This window comes from Macaca nemestrina, chromosome 18, assembly GCF_043159975.1.
Source record: "Macaca nemestrina isolate mMacNem1 chromosome 18, mMacNem.hap1, whole genome shotgun sequence".
NCBI lineage: Eukaryota > Metazoa > Chordata > Mammalia > Primates > Cercopithecidae > Macaca > Macaca nemestrina.
This window is the reverse complement of record NC_092142.1, coordinates 1,436,310-1,455,978: the sequence shown is the minus strand read 5'-3', so window position 1 is coordinate 1,455,978 and position 19,669 is coordinate 1,436,310. Positions and strand designations below refer to the sequence as shown.

The 19,669-nt window shown below is 64.7% G+C and overlaps 1 long non-coding RNA gene across 1 annotated transcript; it reads left to right on the top strand.

Annotated features, from left to right (window-relative positions):
• Window positions 1–12,463: 12,463 nt before the first annotated feature.
• LOC105485874 (uncharacterized) lies at window positions 12,464–17,256 on the top strand. Its single transcript, XR_989809.3, has 3 exons — window positions 12,464–12,839; window positions 14,531–14,691; window positions 16,698–17,256. It is a non-coding gene; the product is annotated as an uncharacterized lncRNA (long non-coding RNA).
• Window positions 17,257–19,669: the final 2,413 nt, after the last annotated feature.

Genomic DNA, 19,669 nt, shown 5'->3' with positions numbered 1-19,669 from the left:
AGCTTGCACCTGGCACGCTGGGGCGTGGCAGTTAACGCTGGGGGTGCAGCCTCACCAAAGCCGGGGTGTTCCCAGTGGCTCTTCCACCACCACGAGGCGGGCCGCCCCTCGGCCCCTCAGCTCCATCTCCCCCTGTCCCCAGAAGGGCTGAGCCCGAGCACCCCGGGGACCGGCTCTGAACACACTGTGTGGGCCCTTCCCTCCCCAGCTGGCCCTCAGAGACCGTTGGCAGGGCCTGATTTTCGGGACCACAGCCACAGGCAACCTCCTGCCCGCTCCTCCCCTTCAGCTCTGCAAACCAGCTCCTGACCAGGGAGACTTCCAGCACTGCCCTCTGATCCAGCCTTTTGAGAGGACCACACCACCGGGCAGCCCCACCCGGGACCTCGGCTCCCTAAGCCCCAGGACCCCGCATCAGGCCCTGCAGACTCAGGCTGAGCACGGCCGGCACTGGCCACTGGGGGGCACACGTGCAATTCCCAAGGCTCCCCGCAGCACCGGTGTGTGGCGTCCAGTCCTGCCCGGCTCAAGCCCGAGGACAGGGGAGGGGGGTTCCGTGCAGGGCTCCTCCTGCCCTGTGGCGAGGGCTTTCTCACACCCAGATCGAAACCCCTGGTTTCCAGGATAAGACCCAGGGCCCGAACCGGCCCGGCTGACCTTCCTGGCCTGGTCGCAGGGCCCAGGGAAGCTGGACCCTGGGGGTGTGACTGGGACCCTCCCACCTCCCCGCAGCCCCACCCACCCTCTGCTGGCTTTGCTGCCAGCGAGTGGCCAGCCCGGCTGCCCCACACCCTCCAGCAGCTGGTGGGCGACCCTCCCGGCAGTGGGACTCGCCTGGCTGGGCCACACCTGCCGTAGCAGCTGGCTCGAAATCCCCAAATCCTGGCAAGCCGCCCCGTGGCCCCGCACCGGCCAGGCCAGTGTGTCCTTGGCCCGGAGGGTCTGCCTGTCCTTTGCTGAACCGGCTGTTGGGGACTGTGGCCAGGTGGGCAGGCGCACAGCACCCCAGCCTGGAGACACTAGGGCTGCCCACATGCCAGGCTGCGCCATCTCGGCCCTTTGTGTGTGTGTGGGCTGGGGGGCACCCCACCTGGGCTCTGCCAGAGCAATTCAGATGAGGGTCTGCAGGCTTTTCAGGGAAAAGATAAATAGAGACATGGGTGCCGGGGTCTGACCCTCACCCCACCTCCTTGGGCAGAGGAGAAAGTGGGGTGTCACCCTTCCGAGGGCAGGTGGCCACTGGACAGGCCCAGGCCCCTGCCCTGGCCCCCCTGCCCCAGCCAGCCTGCCCCCAGCCCCCTCAGTGTCCACCTCCAACTCGTCCTCACTGGGACCCTCAGGCCAGTGGCAGCCTGGGCAGGCCAGGAGGGTGGGCAGGACCAGGAGGGGCGGGGTCAGCTGCCACAGGGGCCCTCCAGGCCGGCACCCAACCCTGGCCTGGGTTTGCCACTTGACATCTGGCCGCTCAGCTGCTCCCAGGCCTTGGGGGAGGCCGGGTCCCTGGCTGCTGGATGCTGGGAGTCAGAGCCCCAGAAACAGAGAGGCAGTGGTTGCCGCCCATCCAGGGCCTAGGTGGGGGTGCTGGCCCAACTCTGAACCCAAGGCAGGCGGTGAAACCGCAGTCAGTGCTTCCCCATGTGAGTGCTCGCTTACCCTCGCCCCCCGGCATTTGCTGAGCACCTACTGTGTGCTGCTGGGCTCTCAGTGCTGAGGCAAAGCCAGCAAGGGGTCTGCAGAAACTGCGCTGTGCCCAGCAGGGCGGCTCCTCCCTGGACCCCCACTCTCTGGGTGCTGGGGCTCCCCAAGCATGCACCCTCCTGGGACCCTGCCCTGCCCAGTCTGCACCTGCTGGGTGTAGGTGGGGCCCCGTGCTCTGCCTGGGGTTGGTGGGAGGGGCTGGGGTGGCCGTGGTCCTCATGCTCTGCCTGGGGTCGGTGGGAGGGGCTGGGGTGGCCGTGGTCACTAAGCAGGGATTCCGAGGGGAGGGCCTGGGCGGCATCAGACGGTGACATCCTGGGGTCAGCGTCCTGCACTCAGCAAGACAGCAGTCCCTGCAGATTGCTGAGCTGACAGAGGCAGGGGCTGGCTCGTCCTGTGGCCAAGCCTGGGTGGGAGAGCACTGCAGCCCTGGCCCACCCCAGCCTGGTGCTCACCCCCTGTGAGTCCCCCACTCTGGCATCTGTAGCCGAAGTAACTGATCCCTGGTGGGGGCCGGGCCGGCCTGGGCTCTGGTCTCTCTTGGCTCCCGAGCCTCCGGCCCAGCTGTTGCCGGGGAGGCTGTGTCTGTCCTCGGGGCCAACAGCTGCAGGCCCGGAAACGCCCCCCTCCCACGTCCCCCAGAGCAGGTGTGTCCCCCACAGCCCAGCCCAGCCTGCCAAGGATGGGTCTCAGGGACACAGGGGCCTCCTGCTCTCCTCTGCCCAACTTTTCGGGGCCTGGGCTGGGACTGCTGTTGGGGTCCTCAGGCCTGTGGGTAGCAGACGCCAGGTCCCTGGTGACCGGCTTGTGGCCAGGCGGGCTGAGCACTCATGGCAGCCCTGAACAAGAGCAGCTGTGCCCCTCGGCCACGCTCACCAGACCCACAGTGCACAGCCGGGCACACGCCCTTCTTCCACCTGCCCCACCGTCCAGGCTCGGTGGGGGCCTGCCCGACCCCACTCCCCTCCCTCCAGGCTCCGACACCCGCTGGAGTGTCCTCACTGACCCGAAAGCCTGTGTGACTGTCCCCAGCGTGGCAGGAGAGGGACGCCTGAGCCACGGCAGCCATTGGTGATCCTGTGTAAGCCAAGCGACAGCTGCACCCCAGGCCAACTTCTGGTATCCTACCTGCAGTTGGGGTGCCCCTGGCGGGTGTCTAGCCCTGCCCGGCCCAACTCCACGCCACGCTGTGAGGCTGACCAACTTCCTGGCAGTCGGTGGCCACAGCGGAGAGCACCTGAGGCTCCATAGCAGGGACCTACTTTGTGGACCCCTTCCCTCCTCCACCCCAGCTGTGGGTACCACGTCCTCCCTCCTGTGTCCTGCTGCTTACGGGCCTCGACACCCCTCCCCTGCCCTGCCCCCCTGCTGCCTACTGGACCCATCACTGCCTTCACCCCCCGAATCATCCTCTGACCCCGGAACCCTCCCCAGCCTACTACCAGGGCCCAGTGTACCTGCTCCAGGGACGGAGTCAGCCCCCACCCTGACCAGACCCTGGCGCAGGAGAGCTCAGGTCAGGGACTCCCCAGGGAAGTAGCTGGAGCCCCCGCTGCACGGTGGAGGGGCTGGGCCCCTGGGGGACCTGCCAGGGTGAGTGCCAGTCAGGTTGGGTGTCCAGGGTAGCTGCCCTGCTACCGTTGGTGCCTGTCCTGGGCTGAACAGTGTCCCCCAGATTCACATCTACCTGGAGCCTCAGCGTGTGATCTTACACGGAGATGGTGTCTTTGCAAATTTATTTATTTATTTATTTATTTGCTTATTTATTTATTTTTTGAGATGGAGTCTCGCTCCATTGCCCTGGCTGGAGTGCAGTGGCATGATCTCAGCTCATTGCAACCTCCGCCTCCCAGGCTCAAGCCTCCTGATTAGCTGGGACTACAGGCGCCCACCACCACACCTGGCTATTTTTTGTATTTTTACTAGAGACAGGGTTTTCCCATGTTTGCCAGGCTGGTCTTGAATTTCTGACCTCAGGTGATCTGCCCGCCTCAGCCTCCCAAAGTGCTGGGGTTACAGGTGTGAGCCACTGAGCCCAGCCTTTTTTTGCAAATTTAATCAGCTAAAATGAGGTCATGCAGGATAAGGGTCAAAGGGTTCTCGTGAGAAAAGGAAAAGAGGAGAATGGGTGGGGCCTCCGGGCAGGTGCTGGGCCTGGGGGCGTCAGGGTCCAGGGGGGCTAACCGGCCCTATTCATGCTCTTATCCCAGAGCGAGAGAAGCTAATGAGGCGGCGGCCTCTGCACCCCCAACATCAGAATCCCCACTCCCACACCGAGACCCGGGGGCTGACCGCCAGTGCAGAGGCGTCTCCCCAGGAGAGCGAAGAGGGGGTCGGCACTGTTCCCAGCTGTGGGGAGCGCAGCACTTCCGGGAGGTGGATGCAGGGCTGGAGAGGGAGCGCTGGGGAAGCGGGAAGACCCCTGCTCCTCCTGGGGCAGGGCCACCCATCGGCCGGGTGGTCGAGGCACAGAAGGGGGTGGGTCTGCGCATCTCTCAGGCCAGAGTCACCAGATCACCCGCAGCTGCCTGGACGGCCCTGATGCAAAGGGTTGGGGGAGTGCGGGGCTCGAAGAGTGATGCCCGCCCTGGGCATGTGGAGGAGTGGGGTCCTGTGTGCCATGGCCAGCTGAGAAGGAGAAGGGCTTGCCAGGCAGCCCTCAAAGGTCCTCCGCAGCCAGCCCTAGCTGAGGTTGCTCAGGAGCCTCAGAGCCAGCACCAGGCCAATCTCAGATGCTGGGATCAGAAGGGGTTGCAGGGCCTGGTCCCCAAGACCTGCGTCTCCCATTGACGGCCTGGCAGCCGGGAAAGAGAAGGGAGAAACCTCCACCCACTTCCCCAGTCTGATCCCCTCCTGTTCCCGGGGACAGAGCCCCGGGCCAGACGTGAATCGGTGGTCCCCACCGAGCCCCCTGCATCCGAGTCTGCGGCTCCTCCTGCCCGCCCCGCACCAGATCCATCAGCCACCCCTGCTCCAGCGACCGACACCTTGCCGACCCCAGGGCTTCGGAGCCCCTGCGAAGTGCTAAGTGGCTTTGAGCAGGTGATTCATCCCAGCCCATTTCTCCCGGGGTCTTCAAGCATCTGATGATTTTATGTGGACGGAGCGTTCTGTAAGCCACCTGCATTTCCCATCTCGGGAACCTTTCACTTCTGAGAGCGACGGGAGAGGTGGATGTTTATTTTATCGCTTTTCCCTGCGCAGGAGTTTAATAACTTAGCAGCCGGGCCGAGGCGGCGACGCACGGGCCGTTTGTGTCTCCGGAATTCTCTTCTTTTCCAGGCCCCATGTGTATGCGTCGGCTGGCTGAGGATCGTGTTTTCTCCCTGGAAAGAAGTGGTTTTGCTATTAAGATCAGCATTTCGGCTAGATCGTTCTACCAGCCCTCGCCGCTGGGCTCAGCTGCCTGGGGATAGCGGCTGCCCCGGCCTGGTCGGCCCCGAAATGCCTGTCTGAGGCTCAGCTCAGGTGTCCAGGCCAGTGCTCGGGGCAGGGCACTCCCAGACGAAGCCTGAGCCTACGCCGGCCCCGCAGGCCTCCCACCCTCCTCGGGGGCTGACCCCCGGCTGGCTGCCACAGCCACCTGGTCAGCGAGGCTCACTCTGGCCAGCACTGGCACCCTAAGGCTCTGAAGAAGAGCCAGCACTTGTTAAGCACCGACTGTCTGCTGCTCGTGGACTCGCCTTATCTCTAAATGAGACGTTTCTGGCCCTCCCCTTGCAGAGGGCGAGGTGCTGAGAGCCGTGTTTATTTATATGAGTCCTGGTGCGTTCCCAGGCCCCAGACAGCATTGGAGGCGCTGCTCGGAGGCACTGTCCTGTTCTCTGCACCAACCCCAGGGGCGTAGGTGTGCCCGTCCCATTCCTTAGGTGAGGAAACTGAGGCCCAGGGAGCTGAGCACCTGTCCGCAGGCCCAGAGATAGCGGGGGTTCAGCCCATGGCAGCCCGGCTGTCACCGAGAATCATGGCCCTGCCCTGCCCTGCACTCCCTGAGAGTCCCGGGCCTCCCTCGGCGCTGGGCAGGCCTGTCACTCTTCAGCGGCAGCTTCAGCAGGGAGCCTCCCCAGGGCTGCTTCCAGGGGCAGGATCTGAGCTCCCGGGGGCCCTCGAGGGGCCACTCCCCCAGCTGCGCTTCCTCCCTGCAGGATGGGGACGGGGCCCAGCACGGCACCCGGGGGAGGCTGCACCAACAGCTCAGGGCACAACAGGGCCCCACACACGGGCTGCAGGGTGGCCACTCCCAGAGCTGGTGTGCTGGGCCAGGCAGAGACGAAGGGGTAGCAAGGCCAGCCCTTCAGAGTGGGGGCAGCCACTGGTCATGTCCTCACTGACCCCCGTTCTTGTCACTTGAGGTGGCCAGAGACCTGCAGACAAGCGCCCGAGCCCCCGCCCCACTGACCACAGTCCCTCCCAGCAGCCCCTGGGGCTGGACCTGGCCCAGGTCCACAGGGCAGGTCTCTGGGGGTCTCAAGCCAAGCAGGGCAGGAGGGGCGAGCTGGGCTGTTGCCTTCACACGTCTGAGGGGTCCAGGGTGGGACTGTCCCTGTCTCAGTGTCCCCCACCTGCCAGCCCAGCTCCATGGTGGCCAAGCACCATCCAAGTGGGTCCTGAGACCGGCAGCCAGGGCCGCCCCGCAGCGCTGGCTCTGTGACCTCCAGGGCGGGGGTCCTTAACTTTGTGTGGCCTGGCGGTGACCCCGTAAGTCACACTCAGGACACTGGGCCCTGTGCTGATCCTGGGGGCCTCAGTGTCTCTCTCTCCCCTGCTAAGCAGCCCCGGATCGGCCCGGCCTTGCCCCTGCCCAGGTCCCCAAGGCTGAGCAGAGGCTCCGTGAGGCAGGCAGAGTGGATGGCGGGGCTTCTGGGACCCAGCACGTTCGGAGGACCCAGCCTGGCAGCGGTGTGGCAGGCGGCGGAGGACGGCAGGGTGGCCCGGGCATCTCTGGCTCTGTTGACTCTCCCTGGGGTGAGGGTTCATCGGGGAACACAATGGAGCTGCCCCCTTTGTCCCGTAAGACAGAAGCGGCTGCAGCCTGCCCTGAAAACTCTGACGGCACCGAGCCCCAGGCCGTGTGGACCGAGGGTAACTGCCCCAGAGGATCCTGGGACTGCTGAGCCCCGGGGGTGGGGGTGGGCTCCTGGCTCCTCAGGGCCCCCGTTCTGACCTGGCCCCGCAGTCCAGGGCCAGTGTCCACGTGCAGGCCCCGTCCAGTCTTGGCACTGCCTGCGCCCACGGCCTACCTGGGGCACCAGCCCTGTGTCCGGCAGTGCTGCCCACCCCTCAGCCCCAGATGCAGGTTCCCAGGCAGAGGGGCGGCAGGGCCCTGTGGCCCCCAGCCCGCCTCCCTGGCCCAGCCACGCCCAGCCCACCCCTGTGAGCCACTCAGCCTCATCTGCCGCCCGGCCCCTCCCCTACGTGTGCTTGCAGCTGCGCCGGCCGCAGCTCCGAGGAAGTCCCTGGCTTTGCACGGGCCCTGGGGACTTGGAGTGCGCCTGGAACAGCCGGGAGGCAGCGCGGCTGGGGAGGCAGGGCTGGGCTGCTCTTCTATCCCGGATGGGACCCGGCTGGGGACATGGTTTTTAGCGGGGGCAGGACTGGAGCTGCTCCCCAGGGACCCCCACTAGGAGAACTGCAGCCCTGAGCTCAGGGATCTGCCCTCCACCCACCAAAGGGACCTGGGTCATGGGGCCTGTGTCACCATCCACAGGTGGGGGTCCCGCCCTGCACAGGGCCCCAGGCACCCCCGACTTAGGGGTGAGCGTTCCCACCTTCCCCTTGAAGAAAACGCCCAGCTGGAATCGTCACTGAACCACATCTGCTACTCAGGGTTCAGGGTGCATCGAGAGACAGAGGGAGGAGGGTGGGGTGGGAGAAGTCTGTGGGGTCCCTCCCCCAGCTGCCCTGGAGCCATGCTTGGGGCCTGTGAGGCCATGGTCAGCTGGGGCCTCGGGGTCAAGAACCGTGTGCGGGAGAGCTGGACGTGGGGCAAACCCCTGCCCAGACACCCCAGCAGATCCCGCTGATTGAAGGGGTCTTCCAGGAGCCCCTAGCCCTGGCAGAGGCTGGACACGCTGCCCTGACAGGGGACGGCCCTGTCTTTGGTCCCCGTGGAGGACCCGGCTGCCTGGGCGGCCCCACAGTGGACAGGGACTCTGCCAGGCCAGAGAGCCCTGAGGCTGGACCTGTGCCACACAAGCCTGGGCGCCCCAGGAACAGGGGCGGGAAGGTCACCTCTGAGCTCTGCCTGAGCGCCTCCCACCCGGGATCCACACAAAACCTCGAGGGCCTCTGAGGCGAACCACAGAAACACCAGCGTCCCCGATTCAACTAAAACCCACGGGTCGGGGCCATGGCTTACGTCCGTCATCCCAGCACTTTGGGAGGCTGATGTGGGAGGATCATTTGAGCCCAGGAATTCAAGATCAGCCTGGGCAACATAGGGAAACCCCGTCTATACCAAAACAAGCCAGGATCGGTAGTGTGCACCTGTATTCCCAGCTCCTTGGAGGGCTGAGGCAGGAAGATGGCTTGAGCCTGGAAGTCTGAGGCTGCAGTGAGCTATGATCATAACACTGCACTGTAGCCTGGGTGACAGAGAGACCCCATCTCAAAAAATCAATAATAATAAAATAAAACGAATTTCAAAAATCAAAGTCATGAATTTGAGGATGGCTTCAGGCACGGCTGGATCCAGGCACTTGGCTCTCCCGCCTGTCCCACTGCTCAGTTTGGCTTCTCTATGCCTTGGCCGTCCCAGGGAGGGGCCTCCCAATGCACTGAGCTCCCTGGGGAAAGAGGCCCCATCTCTCCTGTCCAGCTCTGGGGCAGCTCGGTTCTCCCTGGAGCAGGATAATGCCTGGGACGGCTTGGGCATTTGCAACGAACTTCCTGCCACACCCTGGTCACGTGGAGGCCCGGAGGGGACGGTGGCTCCTGGGCCCCCAGACCAGCCACCGCTCAGCTTCAGGCTGCCAGAGACGCCCTGGGGAGGTGGTCTCTGGCACGGAACTCCTACTCTGGAAAACCCCCGCCCTCAGGCAGGCAGACCACCGTCTCCCAAGGGGCGGCCGGGGCAGGAACCACAGAGGCTGGGGGCAGCCCCAGCGACCCTGTGGCCGAGGGTGGGTGGAGCCAGCCTGGCTGGCTCCGTGCTCCTCAGCCAGGGCAGCCGCCTCATACAGCGGGGCTCTGAGCCCGGGGTGGGCCGAGAGGCGCTGCCCGCCACCCGCTGCCCGCCGGCTCACAAGGGCCCATTGTGCGGCTGTAGCTGTGGGCAGCAGGTGGCTGCCCGGTCCCACACGGGGAGGCCCTGCCACCAGCCGCGCAGGCGGAGGAGGGCACCGCGGGCACGGTGGGGGGAGCACGGGGGCCAGGGTGGGGCCCAGGCGCAGTCCAGAGCCAGGGGCTGCAACATGAAGGCGCCTATTCTCCAGTCCCAGCCCCGCCTGCTCTGCCGTGGCTGGGGGCTGCAGCCTGGACAGCTGTGGTGAGGCGGCCCCCGCCCACCACTGGCCCCAAGCCAGGGCCTAGATGCACCCGGATGTGGCATCGCGGTCACTGAGCAGTGGCTGGGCTGTGCATGGAGGGCTGGTTCAGAGCACAGCAATCCTGGCGGCTTCCCGGAGGTGGAGGAAGCAGGAAGAGCCGGACCAGGGGCCCAAGAGCCAGGCGGGAGCGGGAGAGCCCACGCCGGGGCAGCCTGAAGGCCGGTGCTGGACCCACCGCCCCGCTGTGCTGGACGACTCCTGGGTAACCTCCACACCACTGGCCACCCACAGCCTCGTGCCGCTGATGGACCTCCTGTGTGCCTCAGTTTCCCCATCTGTGGCCGAGAGCGGGTGGCAGAACCTGTCGGCCGCTGAGAGGATAACAGGGGCCATCCCTTCACGGTCACTCCTCTCAGAGCCCAGTCACAACCGGAACCACGCCCGGCACCTGCCTGCCCCCCCAGCGCCCCTGGGCCACTCAGCCCTCCCTGAGCTGCCCTCCTCAACTAGCTGGGCCCAAGCGGCCCCTCTTCCAGCCCCTGCCCGGGACCCACCCCACCTCACCTCGAGTGGTACAGGGCAGCCGCCCAGGCCCTGGGCAGCCTGCTCTGGCGAAGGTAGGGAACCCGGCTTGGCTCCCACCCAGCCTACCCCGCTTGCCGGCTGGGAACACATGTAGAGGCAGATGCCAAGTCCCCAGGACCCCTCCCTGTAGCAGCGTTAGGTACGGACAGCTGGCTGGACGGCCCCGGCAACCAGACCCTGGACCCCTTTCATTCACGATGGGGCCCAGGGCCAGGACACTCCTCCCACGACCCCAGCAGACCGGGAGCGCCTGGAGGGCAGGCCGTGCCCCTCCCTCCTCCCCTGCCTGGGCTTCGGGGCTTGTGCAGCCGCTCCCCTGGGCAAGAGGCTCCCAGTCAGTGTCGTGTCCCGTGTCTCCTGTCATCAGGAGGCAACAGAAACTCGGCCCAGCCACGGGGTCTGCGTCAGAATGTAGCTTGGCTGGGCCCGGCACTCCCTGGGACCCCAGAGCAGGGTGGATGTGAAATCACCATGGCGGCTGTGGCCCAGCCTTCGGCAGCACGGTGCCTACAGGGGCACAGGGCCAGGGTAGAGCGAGGCCTGTGTCTGCGGAGGGCCGGCCAGCAGCGCTCTGGACCCAGTGCTGGCCGTGGCGGCTCCTCTCTGGCCCTGTGTGAGCTCCCAGCCACTCCCCAGGCTGCAGGGCTGCCACATGTGGGTGAGGCCAGGCCTGGACCTGAAGCCCACAGTGGGCGGGGCCCCTCAGCACAGCTGTCAAGCTGCAGCCCTAGCCACGGGCACGGCCAAGCGGGCACGGCCAAGCGGGCAGGGCTGAGCGGGCAGCACAGGCGTCTTCAGGCTGCAGCCCCTGGCTCCGGCCTGTGGCCCTCACCTTCCGTTCTGACAGAGCAATCCAGGCGGCTTCCCGGAGGTGGTGAGGAGCCTTGGGAGGCTGACCAGAGCCCAGCGGGCCCCACTTAGCAGATAGGGAAGCTGAGGACCAGCCCTTGCCCGCAGTGTGGACGCCCCGGCCCGTCCAGCCCCCTCTGTCCCTCCCCGCAGAGGCTTCTGTCTCCCAGCTGCCCGGCAGGGCAGGGTCTACGCAGAGCACCACAGCCCAGCAGCCTGGAGATGCCCGAAGCCTTGGCTCTGAGAGCGAGCCCCGCCCCTCCAGGCCCCTCCTGGCTCCACCCTCCCCAGGGCCCGAGAGGCTGAAGAGGCCACCTGGGGCTGGCAGCTCCACTAGGGGCCGTGAGCACCGTGCCAGCTGGGGGGCCTCCCGGGGGCTCAGGGAAGCCGGTGTTAGGGAACACTCAGCCCAGCGTGACGTACGGGCACCCCTCTCGGAGCCAGAGGCAGTGCCTGACGCCGCTGGGCGCCGGAAGGGGGCGTGTAATTGACGCTGGAGCCAGGCTCCGGTCCAGGGGAGGCTTCCTCCAGCACCAGCTCAGGGCCACCTCCTCCAGGAAGCCCTCCTGAGGCCTCTCCCACTCCTCCCTGGGCTCCCAGAGGAGCCTTGGAGCAAGGAGGCCAAGAGAGGAAGAGGCCCGGAGCTGTCCTGGCCCCACCTCGCCTCCCCAGGTGGCCCCGTGCCGGTATCCCTGTGCTCGGGACGCTCTCGTTTCTGGGCTGCGTCGGGCAGGATGAGCTCCCACGTGTGAGTGCCGCCAGGAGACCCCGCCGAGCTTCTGCCTGGGCAGTGCCGCGTGACTCCCGGCAAGCCGCAACCCCCTCTCCTCCTTCCCAGGCGCCAGCAGGCCGGCCAGGGGCGTGGGGGCGGGAAGGGGGTGGGGAAGGGGAGTGAGGAGCCCAAGGGTCCCAGCAGGAGGGTGGGGGCCGGGCCGGGGGCTCCCTGCCCGTGGTTGCCTGGCATCTGTCATGATGAGGCCGTGCTGCTAGAACGTGGCACAAATCGATTCTCCCCCAATTTCTTCCAGGGCCAATCTGGAGACGGATCAGACCAGGAATTCCACAGCCGGCAGAGCGGAGCCAGGCTTAATGCCGAGAAAACCGGCGCCCCTGCCGCCGCCGGCCCAGGGCCCCACTCACAGCCAGCACCGCCTCCCGAACGCCCTGATGCCCCGCTGGGGCTCTGAGGGTCCCCGCCTGCCTGGACCACAGCAAAGTGGCTGAAGTGGCCAACCGGCCACTGCGCCCAGGCCTGGGAGAGGTGGGAGTTGGGCCTGGCGGGGACCCTGCTGTCCGCTTAGGACAGGGCTCCCCCAGGTCTGTGGACAGCTTCCCAGAGCTCCCTGCCGGCCAGCTTCAGGCCATAGAGGGTACCAAGCCATCGTTCGTCCCTGACCGCCTCCCTGCATGGCCCCTAAGGCTGACCTGAGGGGTCCCTGACCACCTCCTTCTATGGCCCCTAAGGCTGACCCGAGGGGTCCCTGACCACCTCCCTGCACGGCCCCAGTTCTCCTGCTGCTGTCAGCTGCCCATGCTCACACGCAGTTTTGAGAACTCAGCATCAGGCACATCCTGTTTTGTGCTGAGCCAGCTCCACACGTCCCCTGAGGCTGTGAACTGCAGACCCTCCAGGTAGCTCAGCCCAGTGTCCTCCAGTTCTGTGAAAGGCTCTGCTGGCCGAGGGGCGAGCAGAGGATTGGACTTTCCATGCAGGCAAGGGCCGGGTGTCCTGGGCCCGTGGGGGTAAACGTGGCCTGGGCCAGGGCCTGACCTGCAAGGGCTGACTGGGCAGCTGCAGGCTCTGGAGCTGGAGTGGCCCTGGGAAGGGGTGGGATGGGGACGGGCCGGCTCTGCCTGCTTCTCCACAGCCCCCACCTCCCTCCCAGCTCCAGTCCCACTGGCAGTGTCCACACACTGCCCATTCCTGCTGCAGGGCCGTTTTAGTTGCTCTTCCTGGAATTTCTCCACCCCAGATCTTTGCTCATGAACCCCATCTCGTCCATCAGGCCAGACAAAAAGACCACCGCCTCGAAGACGCCCTCCCGGACAGCCACCTGTGCCTACATCGTGTGGTTTTCTCAGTAGTACCTGTCCCTCACAAAAATGACCTGGAGTGTGTTTCTGCCGCATTGTCAATCCCTCCCCGCCTTCCAGTGTGTACCTCTCCTAAGCTCCACCCAATGTGGTCCATCCTGGTGCCTGAAACCCTGAAGGCACGCAGTGAGTGTCTGCCTGCAAAGCAGCTAACGAGTGATTATCAGAACCCCCACCCCGGCCAGAACTGAAAGTAGAGAAGCAGCCCTCAGGTTACATGATCCCCCACATCTGGCGCTCAATTCTTTTCAGGGAATTAACCAGCTGTTTTGGGGTCACGCATACCCAGGCTGATTACAGCCATTTTTGTAGGTTGATTTGAGTTGATGGAACAGAACAGAGAGTTCAGTAATGGACCAGGCAAATGGGGCAGTTGGTGCACTGGGACTTGGTGGAGGAGGGGATAGACCCCACAGTGACCACACCATGGGGATGACTTTCTGTCCATCACATACACATAGAGCGAGATCCCTACCTCACACCAAGCACACACGGAGTTTTGCTCTTGTTCACCAGGCTGGAGTGCAATGGTGCCATCTTGGCTCACTGCAACCTCCACCTCCTGGATTCAAGGGATTCTCCTGCCCCAGCCTACTGAGTAGCTGGGACTAGTCATGCCTGACTAATTTTTGTTGTTGTTGTTGGTAGAGATGGGGTCTCCCTATGTTGCCAGGCAGGCCTCAAAATCCTAGGCCCAAGTAATCCTAGGGTGGTCAGTAAAGCAAGTGTGCCCCAGGCCTGGCACCCAGGGCAGAAGTATCCCAGGCCCTGCCCTTCCCTGCTGGAGCTCCCAGGCTGCCAGGGGGTGGGGAGCAGGGAGAGAGCCCAGAAAAGAAGGCCTTGGAGGATGAGGAGTCAGTGATAATGGGAGAGGGACCCTTGGGGAAAAGTGGGAGTTTGGGAGGTCTCGGAGGAAGGTAGGAGTTGGGGGTCTGGGGAGGAGGTGGGAGCTGGGGGTCTCAGGGAGGAGGTGGGAGCTGGGGGTCTTGGGCAGGAGGCGGAAGCTGGAGGGTCTGGGGAGTTTGTGGAAACTGAGGGTCTGGGAGGAGGTATGAGCTGGGGGTCTGAGAGGAGGTGGGAGCTGGGGGTCTGGGAGGAGGTGGGAGCTGGAGATCTTGGGCAGGAGGTGGGAGCTGGGGGTCTAGGGAGTATGTGGAAAGTGGGGGTCTGGGAGGAGGTGGGAGCTGGGGGTCTGAGAGGAGGTGGGAACTGGGGGTCTAGGAGGAGGTGGGAGCTGGGGGTCTGGGAGGAGGTGTGAGCTGGGGGTTTGGGAGGAGGTGTGAGCTGGGGGTTTGGGAGGAAGTGTGAGCTGGGGGTCTGGGGAGGACATGGGAGCTGAGGGTCTGGGCAGAGGAGAGTCCCAGAAGCAGGGCATGACTGGGGACAGGGCAGAGGCTCATGCAGGCACAGGGCTGGGAGCGGGGCCACACTGCCTCCTTGGTGTGGGGTGAGGGGCACCCCAGGTTGGGGACAGGGGTGCTGGCACTCAGGCAGCCCTGACGTTGTCCTCGGTTCACTGCGCCAGGGTAGGGGCTCCTACTGGGGTTCTGTGGTCCTGCAGCCAAAGCCCCGCTTCCCTAATCATATGCTGGGGCCTCGGCGGGGCCAGGCTGGTGGCAACTCGGGCCTGGCTGAACTCTGAAGGACGTGTCCAGCCCTGGGCCCCAGGAGACCCCGGCACGTCCACTGCCCTCCCTGGAAGCTGTGGAGTGGGGCTGCCTCCACCTCTTGGGGCCCCAAGGCCGGCTCCCAGGCATAGGTCGCCTCTTCCTTCATCAACGTTTTTTGTTTTTTTTTTTTTTTTTTTTGCCCTTGAGACTCAAAGACGGAGGCTTCACCACACTCAGTTAATGAAACCGGCTTTTATGAGACGCACCGGACCAGCTGCGTGACTTTGGCTGAGCTGCGTAACCTTTCTGAACCTTATCTCCGGGCTGCCATGAGAATTGAGAGTGAGGAAGGCCCGGGGCCCTCACAGGTGAGTGTCTCACCAGGTGGGAGAGCCGCTTCCCGGAGGGTCCAGCCTGCGAGGGTGTGGGCTGCCCAGGGCTCCATGAGGTTTAAGACCCCAAACTCGAAGGCAGCCTGGTTTGAGTGCCGGCTCTGCTGCGCTCTGGTCCTGACATGGGAGAACGTCACTTGGCCCCTGCCTCAGTTGCCCCATCTGGAAAGGGAGGTGACAGCCATAGATGCTTCAGCAGCCCATGCTGGGGAAACCTGGACGTGGCCACCTTGGAGTTTTAGGGGCAGGGAGCAGGATGTCTGGAGAGTTCCACGAAGTTCTAGGACCCAGCAGAGCCCTGAGCGTGGGCAGGGCTGGAAAGACTGGGACAGACCCCGTGCAGTTTCAGGGCCCCTGGATGGACGGAGCCTGGAGCCGGGGCAGTCAGCGTGTGTGTGTGTGTGTCCACCTGTGTGTCTCTGCGTGTGTGTGCCTGTGACTGCCTGGGGGCAGGGACTGAGGGTACGCTAGCTGGGGATGGCACCCGTTTCCTGCCAGTGAAGACAGAGTGGCAGGGGGAGGGGTCCTAGAGAAAGTCCCAGCCCCTGGTTCAGAGGGGGAAACTGAGACCTAGGTGGGACCAGGCCTGCCCCAGGGAGGCAGCCGGGGTGGGCTGGTTCCTTCTCTCCACACAGGGCTGGGCTGGAGGCATAGGCTTCCGGAAGCAACAAGGAGGTGGTCTGGGGCACCTGCCTGCCCCTCGTTCAGCAGCAGGGATGGTGCCACCCCCTCAACCCGGCCTGATACACGCAGAGAACAGACATTCCCAAGCAGCCCACGGCTCTGCCTCCCTCTGAATCCACCCGGTGCCCATTCGAACCCTCAAGGCTCTGATAAGTCCCGCGCCAGGACTTATCAGCCAGGACAGGTCCGGCTGGTGCTGCGTAACCTGTGTTTCCCTGGGTCATTTGGCTAGAAGCCCTTTATCTGGAAAATCCTGAGGGACCCTCAGAGGACCAGGTTGTAGTTCACACCAAGAAGCAAGCCCTGTGCGGTGGAGCCAAGGGAGCTCAGAGCCGTGCGTGGTGCAGTGTAGCCCCTGGGGGCTCCGGGAATGAGTGCCTGTGTGAATGGGTGAGTGAGTGGAATTCACAAGCGGATCATGAGGCCCGAGTGGCCCTTCCGGCCCCGGACGCCAGACACCGGGCGCCGTGCGAACTGCCTGTGCCGCGGGGCCGGAAGTGGTGGGGTAGATTCTGACTGAGGCTGCTTCAACGCCCGGCACCCCCGAGGACGGGGTCCCAGGAGAACCCTGGCGTGGGCTGCAGAGCAACTCCCCCGAGAAGCCGCCTGGAAGCTCTCGGGCAACCAGGACATCGTCACGCAGGGACAATGTTGGGGTCCGAGCGGGGCAGCCTTTGAGGGAACTGCCCTCACCCTTGGTTGAGTAAATGAAAGAACACTATGTGTGACGGGCAACGGGGTCAAGCAGATGTGGGGTGTCCCTGAAAGAGCGGCCGGTGATGTGAGACGTCACGGAAAGATGCCCCCAGGAACCGGGGCCGGAGCAGGAGGCAGGGTGGTGGGAGCATTAGCCCTCCCTGCTGCTACAGGCTGAGTGTGTCTCCCCAGGGGTCCCAGCCCCCGGCAACTCCACGTGTGACTGTATTAAGGACAGGCTGTTAAAGACACAATTCTGGGCCGGGCGCGGTGGCTCAAGCCTGTAATCCCAGCACTTTGGGAGGCCGAGATGGGCGGATCACGAGGTCAGGAGATCGAGACCATCCTGGCGAACACGGTGAAACCCCGTCTCTACTAAAGAAATACAAAAAACTAGCCGGGCGAGGTGGCGGGCGCCTGTAATCCCAGTTACTCTGGAGGCTGAGGCCGGAGAATGGCGTGAACCCGGGAGGTGGAGCTTGCAGTGAGCTGAGATCTGGCCACTGCATTCCAGCTCTGGGCGACAGAGCGAGACTCCATCTCAAAAAAAAAAAAAAAAAAAAAAAAAAAAGACACAATTCTGTTACAACGATGTCTTCCAGGGGACCTAATGAAGCCTCAAAGTGCCCTTCCAGGGAGCGGAGGGTTGGAGACGCGCACGCCGAGGAGAGGCCTGTGGGGACCTGGGAAGGAGCCATCTGCGAACCGGGAAGAGACGGCGGGAGAAGCCCACCCTGGTTCACAGGCTCCAGTGCGGTGAGGGGAGCGATGTCTGCTGTGAGAGCTGCCCTGTCTGTGGTATTTTGTTTTGGGTGCTCCCAAATGCAGCTGCTTTAAACAACTGAAGACCTCACTGTCTCACACGGCTTCTGAGGTCTGAGGATCGAGAGGGGCTTGGCTGGGCGGAGGATCGAGAGGGGCTTGGCTGGGCGGAGTGGCTTAGGGGGACGTTGCCATCAAGCGGTCAGCCAGGGCCGAGGTCACCTGAAGGCTGGACTGGGGCTGAGGGAGGCCTGCCTGGGGTCCAGCTTGCCCTCTTCTCTCAGTGCTGGGAGTCAGGAGGTCTCAGCCCCTACGTGTGGCCCCCACACGTGGCCCCTCTATGGCGCTGTCTGGGTCCTCCCAACATGGCTGCTGGCTTCCCTGGAGCAGGAGGCAGGGGCCGAGCCCCCTCACAGCAGTTACCCGCCTCGCGGGACCAGGCCTGACCGGGACCGGGACCCTCCTGGTGCTACCGGCTCAGGATCTGTCCCTGCCTCTGACTTTGGCTTCTTTCTGCCACAGCCGCAACTGGCAATTACCAAAGAGAAACCACAAACAACTGTACATAATCTCCCGAATCCCCAAAGCAGCACAGGAGGGCTGGCGGTCTCCAGGCAGATGCCGTCCCAGCCACAGGCTTCTCCTGCCCCCCACGAGCAGCCCCGGGCAGCCCCTCCACCCTGCCCCCCACGAGCAGCCCCGGGCAGCCCCTCCACCCCACGGCATTGGGATTCCTGGCTCCCTCCTGGTTTGGGCGACTCCAGGATTCCGGGATCATCCTGGCTGGGAGGCGGTGGGTGTTACCTTGGAGTGGGCGAGGAGGGAGCGGGCCCTTCTAATACCAGTGTGCTGAAGACCCAGCTCCTGGACACGGGGGTGGGGGCAGGGGTTACAGGCTCAGGAGCTGCCGAGCACTGTCCACCGAGCACTGAGATGAGTCACGGCCACGGGGCCACTTCCCCGCATGGCTCTGCCCACCGCTGCCTAGGCTGCTGGACCCACACACGGGGCTCCTGGCCCCTGGGGAGTGACAGCCCCGTCCCAGCTAGAGTGTCTCCCGTAAGCTTGGAGGTTCCTGGGTCAGCGAAGGGGCTCCCTGGCAGAACCCCAGGTAGGACACCCTGGGCCAGAGGCCACACCGGCCCCCGGGCTGCCCACGGCACACACGGGGAGAGTCCCCTGAGGAGCAAGGGACAGATCAGGGCGGAGCCAGTGTGGGGAGCACCCTGCTGGGGCGATGGCAAGCAGGGCCCCACGGGAGCGCTGGACCACAGGGACATGGGACGGCGTGGGCCGCTCCTGGGTGCTGTTCAGGTGCAGTTCAGTGCCCTGGAAGGGTGCAGTGGGAGAATCACCATCTGGGGGTCTCTGGAGCTGAAGTTGGAGCCTCCACCAAGGCCCCTCAGGGACAGAAACCACAGAAACCCACATCCGGGACCGGGTACAGCGCCAAGCTCCCCCGGGCGGTGGTCCCTCACACCCCTCCCTGGGGAACCCCTCCTTCAGGGGTCCCTCAGCCTGGAGGGGGAGGAAGAAGGGCTTCCTGGGTCCCTCCGTACTCCCAGACCCGCAGAGGAGCAGCCACACACAGGGACAGTGACGGGCAAAACTCGCTTCCCGCTCCGCCCCGTGGGGCCCCACTAAGGGTCAGACCCCGGGCAAGGCCTCAGTGCCAGAAGCTCGTTTGCAGGGGAGGAGGGAGCGGCGAGGAAGCTGGCCGGGCTCCGTGCACCAGCTCCCAGGCCCTTCTGGTGACTCAAGGGCACCTCAGGCTGACAGAGCTCCTGGGGAGTCCCACTGTGCCACCCTGGGGTCTCTTCCCGCCAGGCCTTGGTGCCCTGGTGCAGGGGCAGTGACCGAGGCCCCAGTCCCAGGACTTCAAAGCAATCCCATATGTGGAGCCCCCGCTAGGCAGCCAGGCACACAGGAGGCACCTAATAAATGCAGACGCTCTTGGGGTGGGGGCAGTAAAGAAAGTAAAGGAAGTCCCCACGCCAGCAGCACGGGCAGTAAGAGCCAAGTGCAGACCCGCCATCACTGTGGCCAGCTTGCCCTCCCTGCATCCACGACTGGCCTTGGGGGATTAATGATGGTGGCCGTGGGGTCCTCAACCCCTCAGGCTCTTCCCCTCCCCTCCTGCCCACTCACCCAGCTCCTGACAGGGCCGCGTTGTCCACTGAGGCCCACGCAGGGAGGATGGGACATAGGCCACGGCCCTGCTCAGTGGCACCCTGGGCTGGCAGCTGTGGGGGCCTCAGGACAGGGTTCTGGCCAGACCCGTCACCTCCACCTCCTCAGTGGCTTCTGTCCACAGCAGTGGCATAGGCCAGCTGAGAAGGTGGGCTCCACCACTTCCCACCTGCATGGCGCCAAGCCTCAGCTTCCCCCCCGCACCTCCGGGGAGGTTGGGAGGTGAGAGGTGCTATGTGGCCGGTGCTGAACTGGCCTAAGGCTAACCATGTGTCCCCTCCCTCCCCTGGCCCTCCAGAACCCAGGAGCCCTTCCTAAGCTATGGTTTCAATGCCGCCTCCCTCCCCACAGCCCCCAGAACCCAGGAGCCCTTCCTAAGCTATGGTTTCAATGCCCCCTCCCTCCCCACAGCCCCCCAGAACCCAGGAGCCCTTCCTAAGACATGGCTTCAATGCCTGGCAGTATCCTCTGGCTCCCCATTCCTCACAGTCCCCAGACTGGCCCCTCCAGACACCCGAAGGTCACTTCTGTGGTCAACAGCCTTGGACCCCCAACCCTGCCAGCCCCATGAGACTTGGAAGAGAGGCCAAGACAGGGTCAGAGGGTGTCGGTCACTGCACCC